This window comes from Megascapheus bottae, chromosome 11 (genome assembly GCF_031878675.1).
Source record: "Megascapheus bottae isolate mThoBot1 chromosome 11, mThoBot2.hap1, whole genome shotgun sequence".
Lineage (NCBI taxonomy): Eukaryota > Metazoa > Chordata > Mammalia > Rodentia > Geomyidae > Megascapheus > Megascapheus bottae.
Window position 1 is genome coordinate 47,562,254 of NC_143519.1, and position 13,441 is coordinate 47,575,694.

The 13,441-nt window shown below is 40.8% G+C and overlaps 1 long non-coding RNA gene across 1 annotated transcript; it reads left to right on the top strand.

Moving 5' to 3' along the window:
- The first annotated feature begins 4,377 nt into the window (after positions 1–4,377).
- Positions 4,378–9,413, top strand: LOC150057024 (uncharacterized). Its single transcript, XR_016537028.1, has 3 exons — positions 4,378–4,525; positions 5,873–6,096; positions 8,958–9,413. It is a non-coding gene; the product is annotated as an uncharacterized LOC150057024 (long non-coding RNA).
- The last annotated feature ends 4,028 nt before the right edge of the window (positions 9,414–13,441 follow it).

A 13,441-nucleotide genomic window follows, 5' to 3' on the forward strand; every position in this document is an offset into this window, starting at 1 on the left:
TTCTGTCAACAAATATGTATTGAGATCTACTCAGGCCAAACATTGGTTCTTAGTCCTGTGGATACAATTTTGAATAGAAAGAGGAACAAAATCCCCAACTGTAGGAACTCCTGTGGCAGCTACTACGGCACTAGTTGCTTGGAGAGTGGTAAAGCCGGATGCTACATCAGAGAATTTCACAGATCAGGAGCCAAGACACAGATGTGACTAACCTAACTGCAATGCACTGGGCTGAGTGCTGGACTTGGGCACAAATGGTTGAGAATGGTGGATGCTGAGGGGCTGTGGGGATTTGTGGGTTCCTCCCATTCACTTATTTTTTTATGGGTCATAGGGTTTGAACTCGGCTGGGCATTGTTCCTGAGCTCTTCAGCTCAAGATTACACCCTACCCCGGAGCCAAGCTCCACTTCCCTTTTCTTTTTTTATTAAAGAATTTATTAACATTGATTTTTACATCATATTTTAACTGTCATGTTTAACAAACAAGTATTCAAGAAGGGAATCTCTATATACAATCAATGGCACTTAGGTTTTAGAACATAATTAAAATTAAGCTGAGGGTTTGTATGTCATAGATTCATATTAATCTATGTAATAAAACATTATGTCTATAGAGTATATAGCCCATCATAGATTTTTATGTCTACGTAGTTATATTTATATCTCCAAGACCATGTCCATAACATTGGGTGCCCAACTATTGAGTCATCGCTCTTATACTGTTTGGTCTAATATCCACATATTAAGGATACCATGTGCCTTTTGTTCCTTCGGTCTTGACTTTTCTCACTCAACATATTCACTCTAGATTCATCCACTTCCCTGCAAATGCCATTATTTTATCTTGTCTGTTGGCTATGTAGAATTCCATTGTATATATATATATATATATATATATATATATATATATATATATATATATATATAGCACATTTTTTTGTATCCATTCATCTACAGCAGGGCATCTGGGTTGTTTCCATCTCTTGGCTATTGTGAATAGTGCAGAGATGAACATGGCTGAGCAGGTGTCACTTCCCTTTTTCTCGAGGTTAATGGGAGATCAGAGTCTCAGGTCCTTTTGTGCCTGATCTGGCTTTGAACCTTGATCCTCAGATCTCAGCCTCCTGAATAGCTAGGATTATAGGCGTGAACGACCATGCCCGGCCTCTCACTCACTTTTGAGTTAGAGCCTTGAGGACACTCCAGTTCTACTGACCTGTCTAGAGATCTCTGGAACTCTCATGACCAACTTTTGAGAAAGTTGGCTTCTCTTAGAAGACATAGTGGAGCAAGCCTTCATCATACAGTCACTGTAATGCCATCTCTCTACCTCTGTTTTTTAATGTGCTGCTACTGGGGTTTGAACTCAGGGCAGCTCACTGGGCCTTTTTATTCTAAGCTGGCACTCTACCATTTGAACTATACCTCTACTTTGGGATTTTTGCCCAAAGGGCCTTTTGGATAAATTTATTTGCCCGGGCCGTCTTTTGAGCTGTAATCCTCAAGTCCCAGTAGTTAGGATTATGGCTATAAGCTACGAGTGCCCTCATTTCTTTGATATTGCCCATTTCAGCTCTCCATCCATCCTACTTGTGAATGGTGTTTTAAGATTCCCCATCTTTCCCAGAACTGGATTATTTGGAAATGTGACATTTTCATCTTCACTTTTGATGAAAACTCTTGGAGAACAGGGTTCAAGTACAAGGCTCCATGGAATGGTATCAAAGACTTCCTTAGGGTAGCAGGCATGGCTCAAGTAGTAGAGTATCTGCCTAGTTAGTGTGAGTTCCTGAGTTCAGACCCCAGTACTGCCAAAATTTTTTCAATACTTCTTTCAAGTCCAGAATAGGACTAGTAATTAATATGCTCGAAGGTACTCATATTCAACCAATCAAGAACTCATGTGACCACCACCCATGCAGCAGCTCTCTACCATATCTATAGGATATCATTGGACAGGTTACCAATCAATGCCTTGGGTAAAGACCCTACTTCTACCACCACCACCACCACCACACACACACACACACACACACACACACACACACACACACACACACAAATTCAGATGTTGTAAAATCTACCAACTCAGGATCTCAAGGAGGGTTAGGCATGTAGTATTTTAATTTTTTTGGCAATACTAGGAGGTTTGAACTTGGAGCCTCTGATTTTCAGGATACAGGTGACCACATATCCAGCCCTGTGTTCCATTGATTATTTTTAGGCTAGATCTTGCTTCCTGACCCAGTGTATCTCTATATTTAGGGTCCCTATAGTTGCTAGGATCGAGGCACACACCACCACACCTAGCTTCTCTTTGTGGAGACATAGCATAAGGATTTTTCTGCCAGAGCTGGCTTACTACCATTATTATCCCAATTTCATCTTCCCACATAGTTTGGGAGGGCAGGCATATACCACTTCACCCAACTATGGGTTGAGATCTTATGAACTTTCCTGCCTGGGTTGGCACTATGAGTACAATCTTTCAGCCTCCTAAGTGGGTAGGATTCCAGTTATGAACCACTGCTGTTGGGACTTGCTCGCTCTCCATGTAATCCTGATAATCACATTGGTATATTAGGTGCAGAGTTTGTACACAGAGATCATTAGAAACTGCAGCCAATGAGGAAACATTGGGACAAAGGGGTAATATCTGTAAGTGCTAGCTGAGATACGGTGATGGGGATATAGAGAGATTATTCTGACCAGCAGAAACCAGGGTTACAATCTGCGGCCTGAGAAAACCCACGGGAACTGAGCACTCTTGATTCACAGGGCCTGCTGCTAATATGCTGACCAATGCAAATGCATATTTAAATTAGGTTGGTCACAAATGAAACAGAAATTAGCATATGAAATAGATAGTTAAGATTCATTCAGTCGCAGGTGCTTCCCTGAGAATTTCCCTTAGGGAAAGGAAGGGGTATGTGGAATCCGCTCATCCAATTTCTTCTATATAGGGAGTTTCTCAAGCAACAAGTACTTTTGTACATTGTTTGGAAGGTACTAGGGGGTCATATAGAGGTTTGAACTCAGGCCCTCGTGCTTTCTATGCAGGACCTCTACCACTTACGTCACACATCCAATCCATTTTTGCTTTGGTTATTTTCGAGATAGGCTCTTCTGTTCTACCCCCTGCAGGCTGAACCACCATCCTCTCATATACATTTCCTGAGTAGTTGGGATGAGAGGCCATCACACCTGGAGTCTGAGTTTCTTTCTTTTGTCTTGAACCATAATACTGCTTAGTAGCTGAGGCTCTAGATGTAAGCCACTACACTCAGCTGGGAGGTGAGTTTTATACCTCCCAAAGCAATGGTAGCACCTAGTTTGCCTCTACTACGTCTCTCTCTGTCTCTGTCCTTCTGTCTACTTTATTTCATTAGTCATTGACCTCAAAATTCGAAATCGGTGAATAGTGTATGTATGGTGCTAAGCAAGTCAGCAAGAGACTATAAAGGTTAACCACATTTCACCCAGGCAGTGCTGGCTGGCTTTATTTTTTTTAATCAGATGAGTACCTTGGAAAACATTAGCAACCCACAGAATACCCTCTGAATATCTCTTACTCAGTTTACCATCCTCAGTGTTTCCCTACACAAAAGCAGAAGGAAAGCAGAAAGAAAAAATAAAAAGCAGAAAGAAGAAAATACTACCTATTGGTTGTATTTTAAATCAAACTGGCACACAGTGCAGACTATTTGTAAAACAGATATGCAATTTGCCTTAGCAGGAACTGTGGCTTATTACAGAGTGAAACAACTCCTGGTGTTATGTTGATGCTGAATAATAAATTTAAGTGAGTTCTCTCTAACAAAAGTGTGGCTAAGGGGGAAGAAATGGAGAGAAAACCGAGCTAGTTTTCATTCCCAGACTGACTGCTCAGGTTCTGTTTTATATCTCCACCTCCCAGAGGGATGTAATTCCAAGAACAAAGCATTTTCTCCCCAGTGAGCAAAGGAGATATTTTTGCCCAATGTTTTCCCAAGTCAATGTGGTGAGGAAAGTATTCAGTGCTGTGTGACCTCAACTTCCCTACTAGAAAGACCAAGAGTCCTAGGTAAGGTCACTAAATGTCCCAGTCCCAGAGCTGACTTTCCAATCCTAAAACTTACGAAGAAAAAAGGAGTAGCAAACTGAAAACCACAATGAACAGCCCCTTTTGCCAGAGAGCTGAGTGAGGCGTCTGATCGCATGGGGTGATGTCCCATGGCGGAAATCACCTGATCCTGAATGGTTCCGCCTCTCTTCCTGAAGAATAGTACCTCTTTGCCCGTTGCCAGGTGATGCCTCAGAGGGTAATGTTGCCACATTCTAATGACAATGGGTGGAAATCTATGACTTTTTTCGGACAATGGGCCATGAACAGAAGTCACACAAGTCTGTATCTAAAAGCAGGTTTTAGATCTTTTTATTTCTGAGGCCACTTGCACTTTCCCCTAGGCTGCAAGAACATATGCTTCTGGAGGCATTAGGATCTTAAAATGGCATGATATACAGAGCAAAATCACAGCTATCAGGTGATATGTGTGTGTGTGTGTGTGTGTGTGTGTGTGTGTGTGTATACACACACACATAGGAACAAAATACATATGTTGGTGCAAGGCAATGGCATCTGGAATTATTTCATTGCCTCAGTCTTACCTTGAGAAAGCTGAGCTACCACCTTCCACCTGGCATATAGGCTCAATACTTAAAAAATGACAGGTAAAAACCAGGTGCCAGGGGCTCTCACCTAGCTGCTCAAGAGCCTGAGATCTGAGGATCATGGGTCAAACACATCTCCAATAAACTACTCAGAAAAAGCTGGAAGTGGTGCTGTGATTCAGCTTTGAGGTCAGGGAGGCTTAGAAACAGAGATCAGGCCCTGAGTTCAGCCCCATGTCTGGAAAAAAAAAAGACAGGTAGAGCTTGCTCAATGTATACCTTAGAATGGAAGCCCCTGGCAGTGAAGGCCTTGGAATTTTTATAGAGATCATCAGAGAAGTACTACTGTTCAAACATGTTGCACCAACTGTATCTCACAGGCACTGACACCATGATGTAGCCACAAAGCCAGGCCCTCAATCCACCATACCTTTACCTGGAGACCAGTCTGGTGAAGAGAACCCTGGCCTCCTTGTCCAGAGCCCCAGATCACTCCCTAACTGCTGGGCCTACAGACTTGATTTTAACTCTAGAGCTGGCAGGTGAACAAATCTGGTGTTTACTCAACTCAGAGAGCCCATCCCATGCTTACATTTTCTTTGTTGTGGCACTTCCTCTACATGAAAATGCTCCCTTTCTATAGGACAAATGGACTCTTGCTTAGCCTAAGAAATAGTAAAGTCAGTGATCTGTAAGTTGCCTTCCAGTTCTGGAATCGAATGAATCTCAAAGCATTACCTAATCTCAAAGACATAAGTTACCTCACCATTTCACGGGTGGATGCCACATCTATCAGGGGCACATACCAAGTTGATGAAGAAAATTAAGACAGAGAGGAGAAAAAGAAACATATGAATTTTCCAAGTGAATTGATTGACAAGGTAATTTAAGATGAACCTGCTCTCACGTACGAGTCTTTGTTTAGAGAGGAATGCATATGTAACTTTAAGAGAAAAAAAAAATCCCAGAGAACTAATTAAGTTTACAATCTGTGAACAAAGTCAAAATAAAGAGCTCAAATCTATTTTTTCCATTCTTCTATAGTCTGAGGGCAAGAGCCAAAAGAAATTACTATTAAGTGTGAGTAATGTAAAATAGGGTGTGCGAATTGCAATCTGAAATGTGTGAATTTAATACACAACTGCAAATTAGGAAGTGCCTTTTGATTTTCAAAGGAGGTTAGGTTCACAAGTGGAAAAACAAATTCTACTTCCCTACAGCCAACTCCAAGATGGGGTAATAGACTACAGGAGCAACTAGAGGAATGGAAGAGAGTTGAAAAGAAGTTAAAATGGAGAGCGGTACCATCATCCCGAACATGGAGGAATGAGCCTTCTAAGAGCGCGCTGTGACCATGACCTTGACCACATGGCTGAGGGGAGGGACTGCAGTGAGCAGACAGCCACTTTCCTTCTGTCACAAGCAGCCAGTTGCTGGCTCCAAGGTAATGAAAAGAAGTTTTGTATTTCTTTGGGCTCCCTTCTCAGACTAGACATTGAATTCTGCTCTGGGTTTTGTGCTTAGAAGCTGATAGGAAACCCAAGCTTCTCCTGCATCCTGCAGTATCTTCTGCACACCAGTGTTCCTCTGCACTGTTTTATGCAAGGTCACACTAGGAAAGGAGGGCCTCGTGTGTGATCCAGACTCATACAGACATTTGGTATTTGAGCACAGAGCCTATAGTACCCTGAACGCAGCACTCTAGGCTAATTTTTCTACCTTGCTAGCATTCCCTGAGGGTGTGGATTGTGGCCTCAATAAGTTGAGCTGATCTGGTATATGTCTAACTAATAGAACAACCTATTTATATATGACTCAAATTAGGATAGATGGAAAACTAAGTCCTAGCTCAATCCTCTAGAGCTATGAATCACACAGAATCCTTACAGGAGACTTGTAGAAGGAAAATCCCTTCTGTGGAACCAGAGCTTGCACATCATATAATGCTTTTCCTCTCTTATGAAAAGAACTCAAGGCTAGACACTGTCTCTGAGCTTTTTCTTTTATTAATCAGTCATGAGGCTTGAACTCAGGGCCTGGGTGATGCCCTTGAGCTCTTTCACTCAAGGCTAGTATTCTATCACTTTAAGTCACAGCTCTACTTGTGGTTTTCTGGTGCTTAATTGGAGACAAGGGTCTTACAGATTTTCCTGGCCTTAATGGCTTTGAACCATAATCCTCAGATCTCAGCCTCCTGAGTAGCCACAGCTCCTCTCTTCCTCCTCCTCCTCCTCCTCTTCCTCCTCCTCTTCCTCCTCCTCCTCCTCTTCTTCCTCCTCCTCCTCTTCCTCTTCCTTCCTCTCTTCTGCTTCTGCTTCTTGGTCTTGGGGCTTGAACACTAGGTCTGCGTGTTGTTTTTTGCTCAAGATTAGCACTCTGCCACGTGAGTTACAGCACCATTCCCAGCTTTTTCTGAGTAATTTATTGGAGTAAGTCTCACAAACTTTCCTGTGCAGGCTGGCTTCAAACACTATCATCAGATCTTAGTAATTAGGATTACAGGCATGAGCCACTGGCACCTGGATGCTTTCAGCTTTTTTGGTAGTTCAGTGGAGATAAGTCTCATGGACTTTCCTGCCTGGCTGGCTTCAAACCACCATCTTCAGAATCGCAGCCTCCTCAGTACCTAGAATTACAGGCCTGAGCCATCAGCACCTGGCTTTGCTGCAGTCTTCAGCAAGGGCATTCTCTCTCAATGAAAGACTCCATGTGCAACAAGAAAGCCAATGTACAGTTTGTAAATTTCCCACAGTGCTTGAGGCACAGTGCTTGATTTCTGTTTCTACTGAAGACAGGGCATACTGATCTCCGTTGACATCACACTGCTGAGAGTGCTGGATGTAGCTGCACATAGCTTGGACTGAATTTTTTAATCAGTGACAAGGCACCACACATTTTGGCCTACTTCTTAGTGTCCTATCATTTCTGAAACACTGCAAGTTCCAGGTTATAGTCAGGCCCAGAGAAAAGATTGCCCCCAATTTTAGCAGAGCTAACAGAAGTCATCCACTTCTTGAGACAGAAATGGCTCCCTGATGGTCACCCAGGCTTGTCCAGGTCAGCAGTCAAGTCCATCAATGCATTTCTTTATTTCTGAGGTAGTGACAGAGTCAGTCATAGATTACGATAGCATGTTAGAGCTAGCTCTGCAGGGGACTAAAGGATTTCCTCTCTCCATGGCTAATCAGCAGCTGAAGAGCTGGAGACATTCCTTAATGTCTAACAAGTGGCCCCGGGGAAGCCTGACTCTACCAGCGCTAGCACAGTCTTGCAGCTGACTTACCAAGGGCTTCTGCCAGCATCAGAGGCTGATACGCACTTTAGCTTTAGTACCTGAATCTTCTCTACCAGGGCCCCTGGGGAATGCAGGACAAAGAGAAGTCCCACCACTTTAGAAGTGGTAGAGTGAGGACTAGTATCTATGTTTCTGATTCCAGAGTCCAAGTTCCCTCACCATCATAAGGTATCTCATGGCTCAATAGGTATCTACACAAAATGCAAGAAGAATGCTTTGGCCAAAGAGGAGACAGTCCATGTAAGAGCAAATGTGTATGTAGTCCGCCAATCTTCTTTACCCAGTCACAGCAGAATACAAGAGGATTTCCCTCCTTTCAGGGTTTGGATCCCCCTCCTCCAGCTTCCAATCTGACTACCACACCTTAGCCATTTGCCCATGGTAATTGAGGATCTCTGTCCCACTTGCTTTATATTATTTGGATTTTGTTTGCTCTGTTTGTTTGTGTGTGTGTGTGTGTGTGTGTGTGTGTGTGTGTGTGTGTGTGTGTGTGTGTTGGCACTGGGGTTTGAATTCAGGGCACCATCCCTAAGCTCTTTTACTCAAGGCTAGCACTCAACCACTTAAGCCACACTTCCAGCTTTTTGTAGTTAATTGAAGATAAGAGTCTCATGGGCTTTTCCTGCATGGGCGAGCTTCAAACCATGGTACAGGCTCCTGAGTAGCTAAGATTATAGGTGTGGGCCACCAGTGCCCAGCCCCTTAATCGATTCTGACCCTGTATCATTGAAACTGTTCCTGCCCATTATCACAGACTGGCCAGCTATCTGCGTTGCTAAGGGAGCTAGCCCCTCCCCAGGGAATACTCTTCACATGAGACAAAAGAAATACATTAGGACAAAGATCCTTGATACTGACTTGTTTCTCAAAAAGGAAGGAGGAGACAGAGAAGGAAGAGGAGGAGGAGGAGGAGGAGGAGGAGGAGGAGGAGGAGGAGGAGGAGGAGGAGGAGAAAGGGGAAGAGGAAAAGGAGAAGAAAAAATGTTGATAATGGCATATTCATATCACAGTCAGAAATCAAAAACGAAATGAAAATTCACCAGGAATCACACTTGTCCTAAGTTGCCAAGGACTCTTCCAGCTAGAATGAGAAACGGTGAGGAAATTATCAGTGGGATGGAGATGGAATTCCTGATCATGAGGGGGAAAGGCAGACGGAAGGCGAATGGACAAGGCTTCACCTGGAGAATGTATCAGGAAAGCTCAGGTGAATCGAGTCTCCTAGCAACCCATCAGGAACAGCATGGCGAAGGATAGGTCCCCAGGCACGGACCACTGAGGCTCACAATCCACTTCTAAAATGGGCCACTGAGGCAGTCCCACTACTCAGCCGGAGCCCATGGCTGCCCTTGGCTCCCAATCCCGGGGTAAGGATTTGAAATCACAAGGCGCTGGCTGACAGTGAAATGGTTTCCTGCATCCGGTTCAGAAATTTTACAAAATAAAACTCATTAGAGAATATCACATGAGGGCCTTACACATTATAAGGGTCGAAATGATTAACTTTTGCTAAACATTTGCTGTGTGTGTAAATTCACATATTCATATACTTGTCTGTGTAAAGTGAAGTGTTTATCCTCGATTATTCACAACTTCCCTCTTTTAAAAGATGTATGAGAAAATAATTACGTGTTGAACGAAATCTGTTACATGGAGAAAATTGATATTGAGAAATGTTTCCATTGCTGTACAGTTTTGTTGCCCAAAACACTGAGTTTCTTATTAAAAACTCTAATATGTGCAACTTCAACTTAAAACAATTTCCTCATTTCTTTAAAAATCTTCCAAAGGAAGAGGTTCAGTGGACTTTGAACTGTTAATATAAAGGACAATCTTCAAATGAATTCGCAAGGACTGACATCAAGGAAAATGCAAATTTAAAAGACAGAGTTAAACAAAAACTTCTGCATAATTAGTGGGCATGATTAAAAAGGAAGCTCATTAAAAAGTTGATCTTTCATAGAAATAAAAAATAAAATAGTGCGAGAGAGAGAGAGAGAGAGAGGAGAGAGAAGAGAGAGAGAGAGAGAGAGAGAGAGAGAGAGAGAGAGAGAGAGAGAGAGAGAGAGAGAGAGAGAGAGAGAGAGAGAGAGAGAGAGAGAGAGAGAGAGAGAGAGATGGAAAGCCAGTGGTGAGGGCTGCAGACACAGAGCTAGATACAATAATTAACTTGTGATGTTCTATAGTATAATCACAGCTAACAGCGATTTATTGAATATTTCAGAATGGCCAGAAGATGGGATTCTGAGCGCTCCTAACACAAAGAAATGAGTTTTTAAAAAATTAAACTCATGACTTACAATTAAAGCCAAAAATTTCCTTCTACTTGGATCTATACTCTTTGTTGAGTAATTTTCAGCTATAATAAGCACTGAAGTTAAGCCCTGAAATAAACTAAATCACCGGCCCTAAATTGTTCCCCCAAGGCCAAAAAAAAAAAAACCATTTAACTGTACAGCTCTCACTACAAATATCATTCACAATTTTGGAATAATTTGTGCCAAAAAACTTAATCTAGTCTCTAAAATTTGTTTTATGCATATCTTCATAAAATACTTTTCACAAAAATACAAATGCTATCAATTTCAAACATTTTTTTTTTTTTTTGCCAGTCCTGGGCTTGAGCTCAGGGCCTGAGCACTGTCCTTGGACTTTCTCAAGGCTAGAGCTCTACCACTTGAGCCTCAGCACCACTTCTGGTTTTTTTCTATGTATGTGGTACCGAGGAATTGAACCCGGGTCTTCATGCATGCTAGGCAAGCACTTTAACCACTAGGCCAAACTCCCGGCCCCAATTTCAAACATTTTTAACTATAAGCAGTTGTAGTAAGCTAACAACTACAGTATTTTTTTTTTTTTACTGGTGGGGAAGGGTATTATGGGATTTGAATTCAGGTGCTCTCACTTCCTAGGCAGGCATTTTTCCATTTGAGCCACACAGTCAGAATTTTTGTTGTTATTGTAGGCACAGATATGGAACCCAGGACCTTGCTTATGCTAGGCAGACATATTGCCACTAAGCCACATTCCCAGCTTTGAGTTTTTGAGATAGGGTCTTGTTCAATTTTGTCAAAAACTCAGTATATAGCCCACACTAAGCCTTGAATTGTAACCTCCTATCGCCTCTTCCTGAGTGCACAGTCCTGGCCCACAGACAGAATGAAAGGGTGTCAAATGCTATCACTGATTCCTAGGCCAAGGTGTGGGACAAAAGTATTAAGATTTGATTTCTATGAACATTCCTTTTTAAAGCCTTACAAATTGTATAATACCTTTTCACTTTAATTTTTTATAATTTTATATAATAAAACAATATCTGAGAAAAATAGAAAGTAAAAGGTCAAAGCCCTAATGCAGGACACTGCATTTTTAGCTTGAAGAGAGTGAATTTTAAAGAAATGTATGCATTGTCAAATTTTTCCTAAACTATTGAGTTCATTAATGTCACAAACAAATGAAATATTGGAGAAATACTCTACTTTTGAAAGTAAAGTTTTAATTTAAAAAGGAGAAAATATTAAATCATTTGCATTAAAAGAACTGAAGGTTAATTCTTATGATTAGCAAAGATGGTATTTTATACAATTCCTTGAGAACTGATTTTTTTTCTTTTTTTATTGTCAATTGCATTTTTTTTGAGAACTGATTTTTTAGGTTTGTTTCTCTTACACATCTGAGATACTAGCTGCCTTGAGCCAACTTCTTGTTTTTGTTGGTTTCTGCAAATCTTTTCCACTCACTGTGGCTTATGACATTCTGTCCAAATAGTAGTCAGCATGTTTCCTGTCATCTTTATTGCACTAATCTTACTTTTTTGAAAATGCTTTATACATTGAACTAATCGGTTCAATTAGAGCAAAACAAAAAGCTGTTCTCAAAAACCTCTGCTAGGCAAAGAAAACCCAATGAACTAAATCTCCCCCGAAAAACATTTCTAAGAATAGATGACAATACAAACCTCACAATTAATCATTCACTCTACAATATAGTAATTTGTTAAAGTTCCTATGTACACATTACGCATACCCAATCTGAACATCTGAAGTCTGAAATGTCTTCAGCATTGACAGAATGCTCTAAAAGTTACAGATTAAAAAAGCACCCTGGATTTTGGATTTCCAGATTAGGGATATTTAGCTGGTGAAGTCTAAATAAAGAAAGATCTTAAAGTCCTAAGAACACTAAAGTCTGAAACACTTCTGGACTAAAATACTTCCAATAAGGGATACTCATCTATACAAGTAAAAATAATAACAACAACAAAACATTCTTCAGGATAAGAATATGTATGTATGTGTCAAAATGTACATAAATTGGGCATAGTAGCAGAGTCTCCCAAACTAGTTTAGTTTGATGCATTTGGTCCACTCACCTTTGAGTTTAGGAGACAGTTTAGAGCGCCCATGCTCATGTTTTTCAAAGGCACAGAGTTGTTGCAAATCCTTTACTGATACCTGCTGTGAAGAGGAAAAAATGAACCAAGTTCTCACAGTAAAAGTCAATAATTTATTATCCTAAACTCGGGGTTAGCGTAGATTTTGAAATATGGTTCTGCATTGTAAACTGAACTAAAAACATTTTACCCATATTTATTTATCTTGGAAAAAAATGTTTTGAATGAGAGAAAAGACTTTTAAAGGCTAACAGAAGGAAGGTTCCTAGAACTTCTTGGAAATCAAATTGTTCTTAAAAAACAACTTTGAGGAGTTGGTGCAAATGAAACAGAAGCATATGGATTAAATTTCCCTAAAATAAACAAGGGTTTAAAAATTAGAGGAAATGTTTTGTAGAATATGGTTGAGAAGTGTTGCAAAATGTATTTCAAAATGTTTGAAAAATAGCTTGAGGTATTGGACAACCCCCAAATGACACACAATTTATCCATCCCTAATTGCATAGTAACTACTAACACTATAGTTTAAGATTTATGTTATGCAATACAGTAGTCATCCTAAGATTATTTCTTTACTTTAAAATGATTTAATATGTGCTAACTGAAAGTCACTTTGGGCTTTGGGAACTAAAGTCAGTGCTGGGGTGCTGCTTCCATTAGAGCCTTGGAACTGATGACAAGCATCCAACTAGCACAGGACCTTGGGGTTGACAATGACATAGCACTGGGAATTGTAGAAGTAACTTTTGAGCTCCATATTTTGTTAGCTGCCTTATATGTGGAATGCTGCCTAAATATAATTCATGAAAACTCTTAAAACAAGTATTTCATTTCCTAAAATACATACATAGATATGTACTCTCCTAGATCAAATGGTAGGAACAACTTCAATTTAAATCTCATGGCACAGAACATCTCATTTTTCCTGTTAGTACTAATGTAAAAACTAACAGGACATACATACCTCGGTGAGCTTCCTAAGCATGCATAAAGGCACTGAAGGTAAAGGAAGATCAAGGTGGCTAACAACTTCAGAAGAGAGGGGAACACAACTTCTGATTTCAAAGAATTAACAACCTCATGTGTTTAACTTCATGGAGT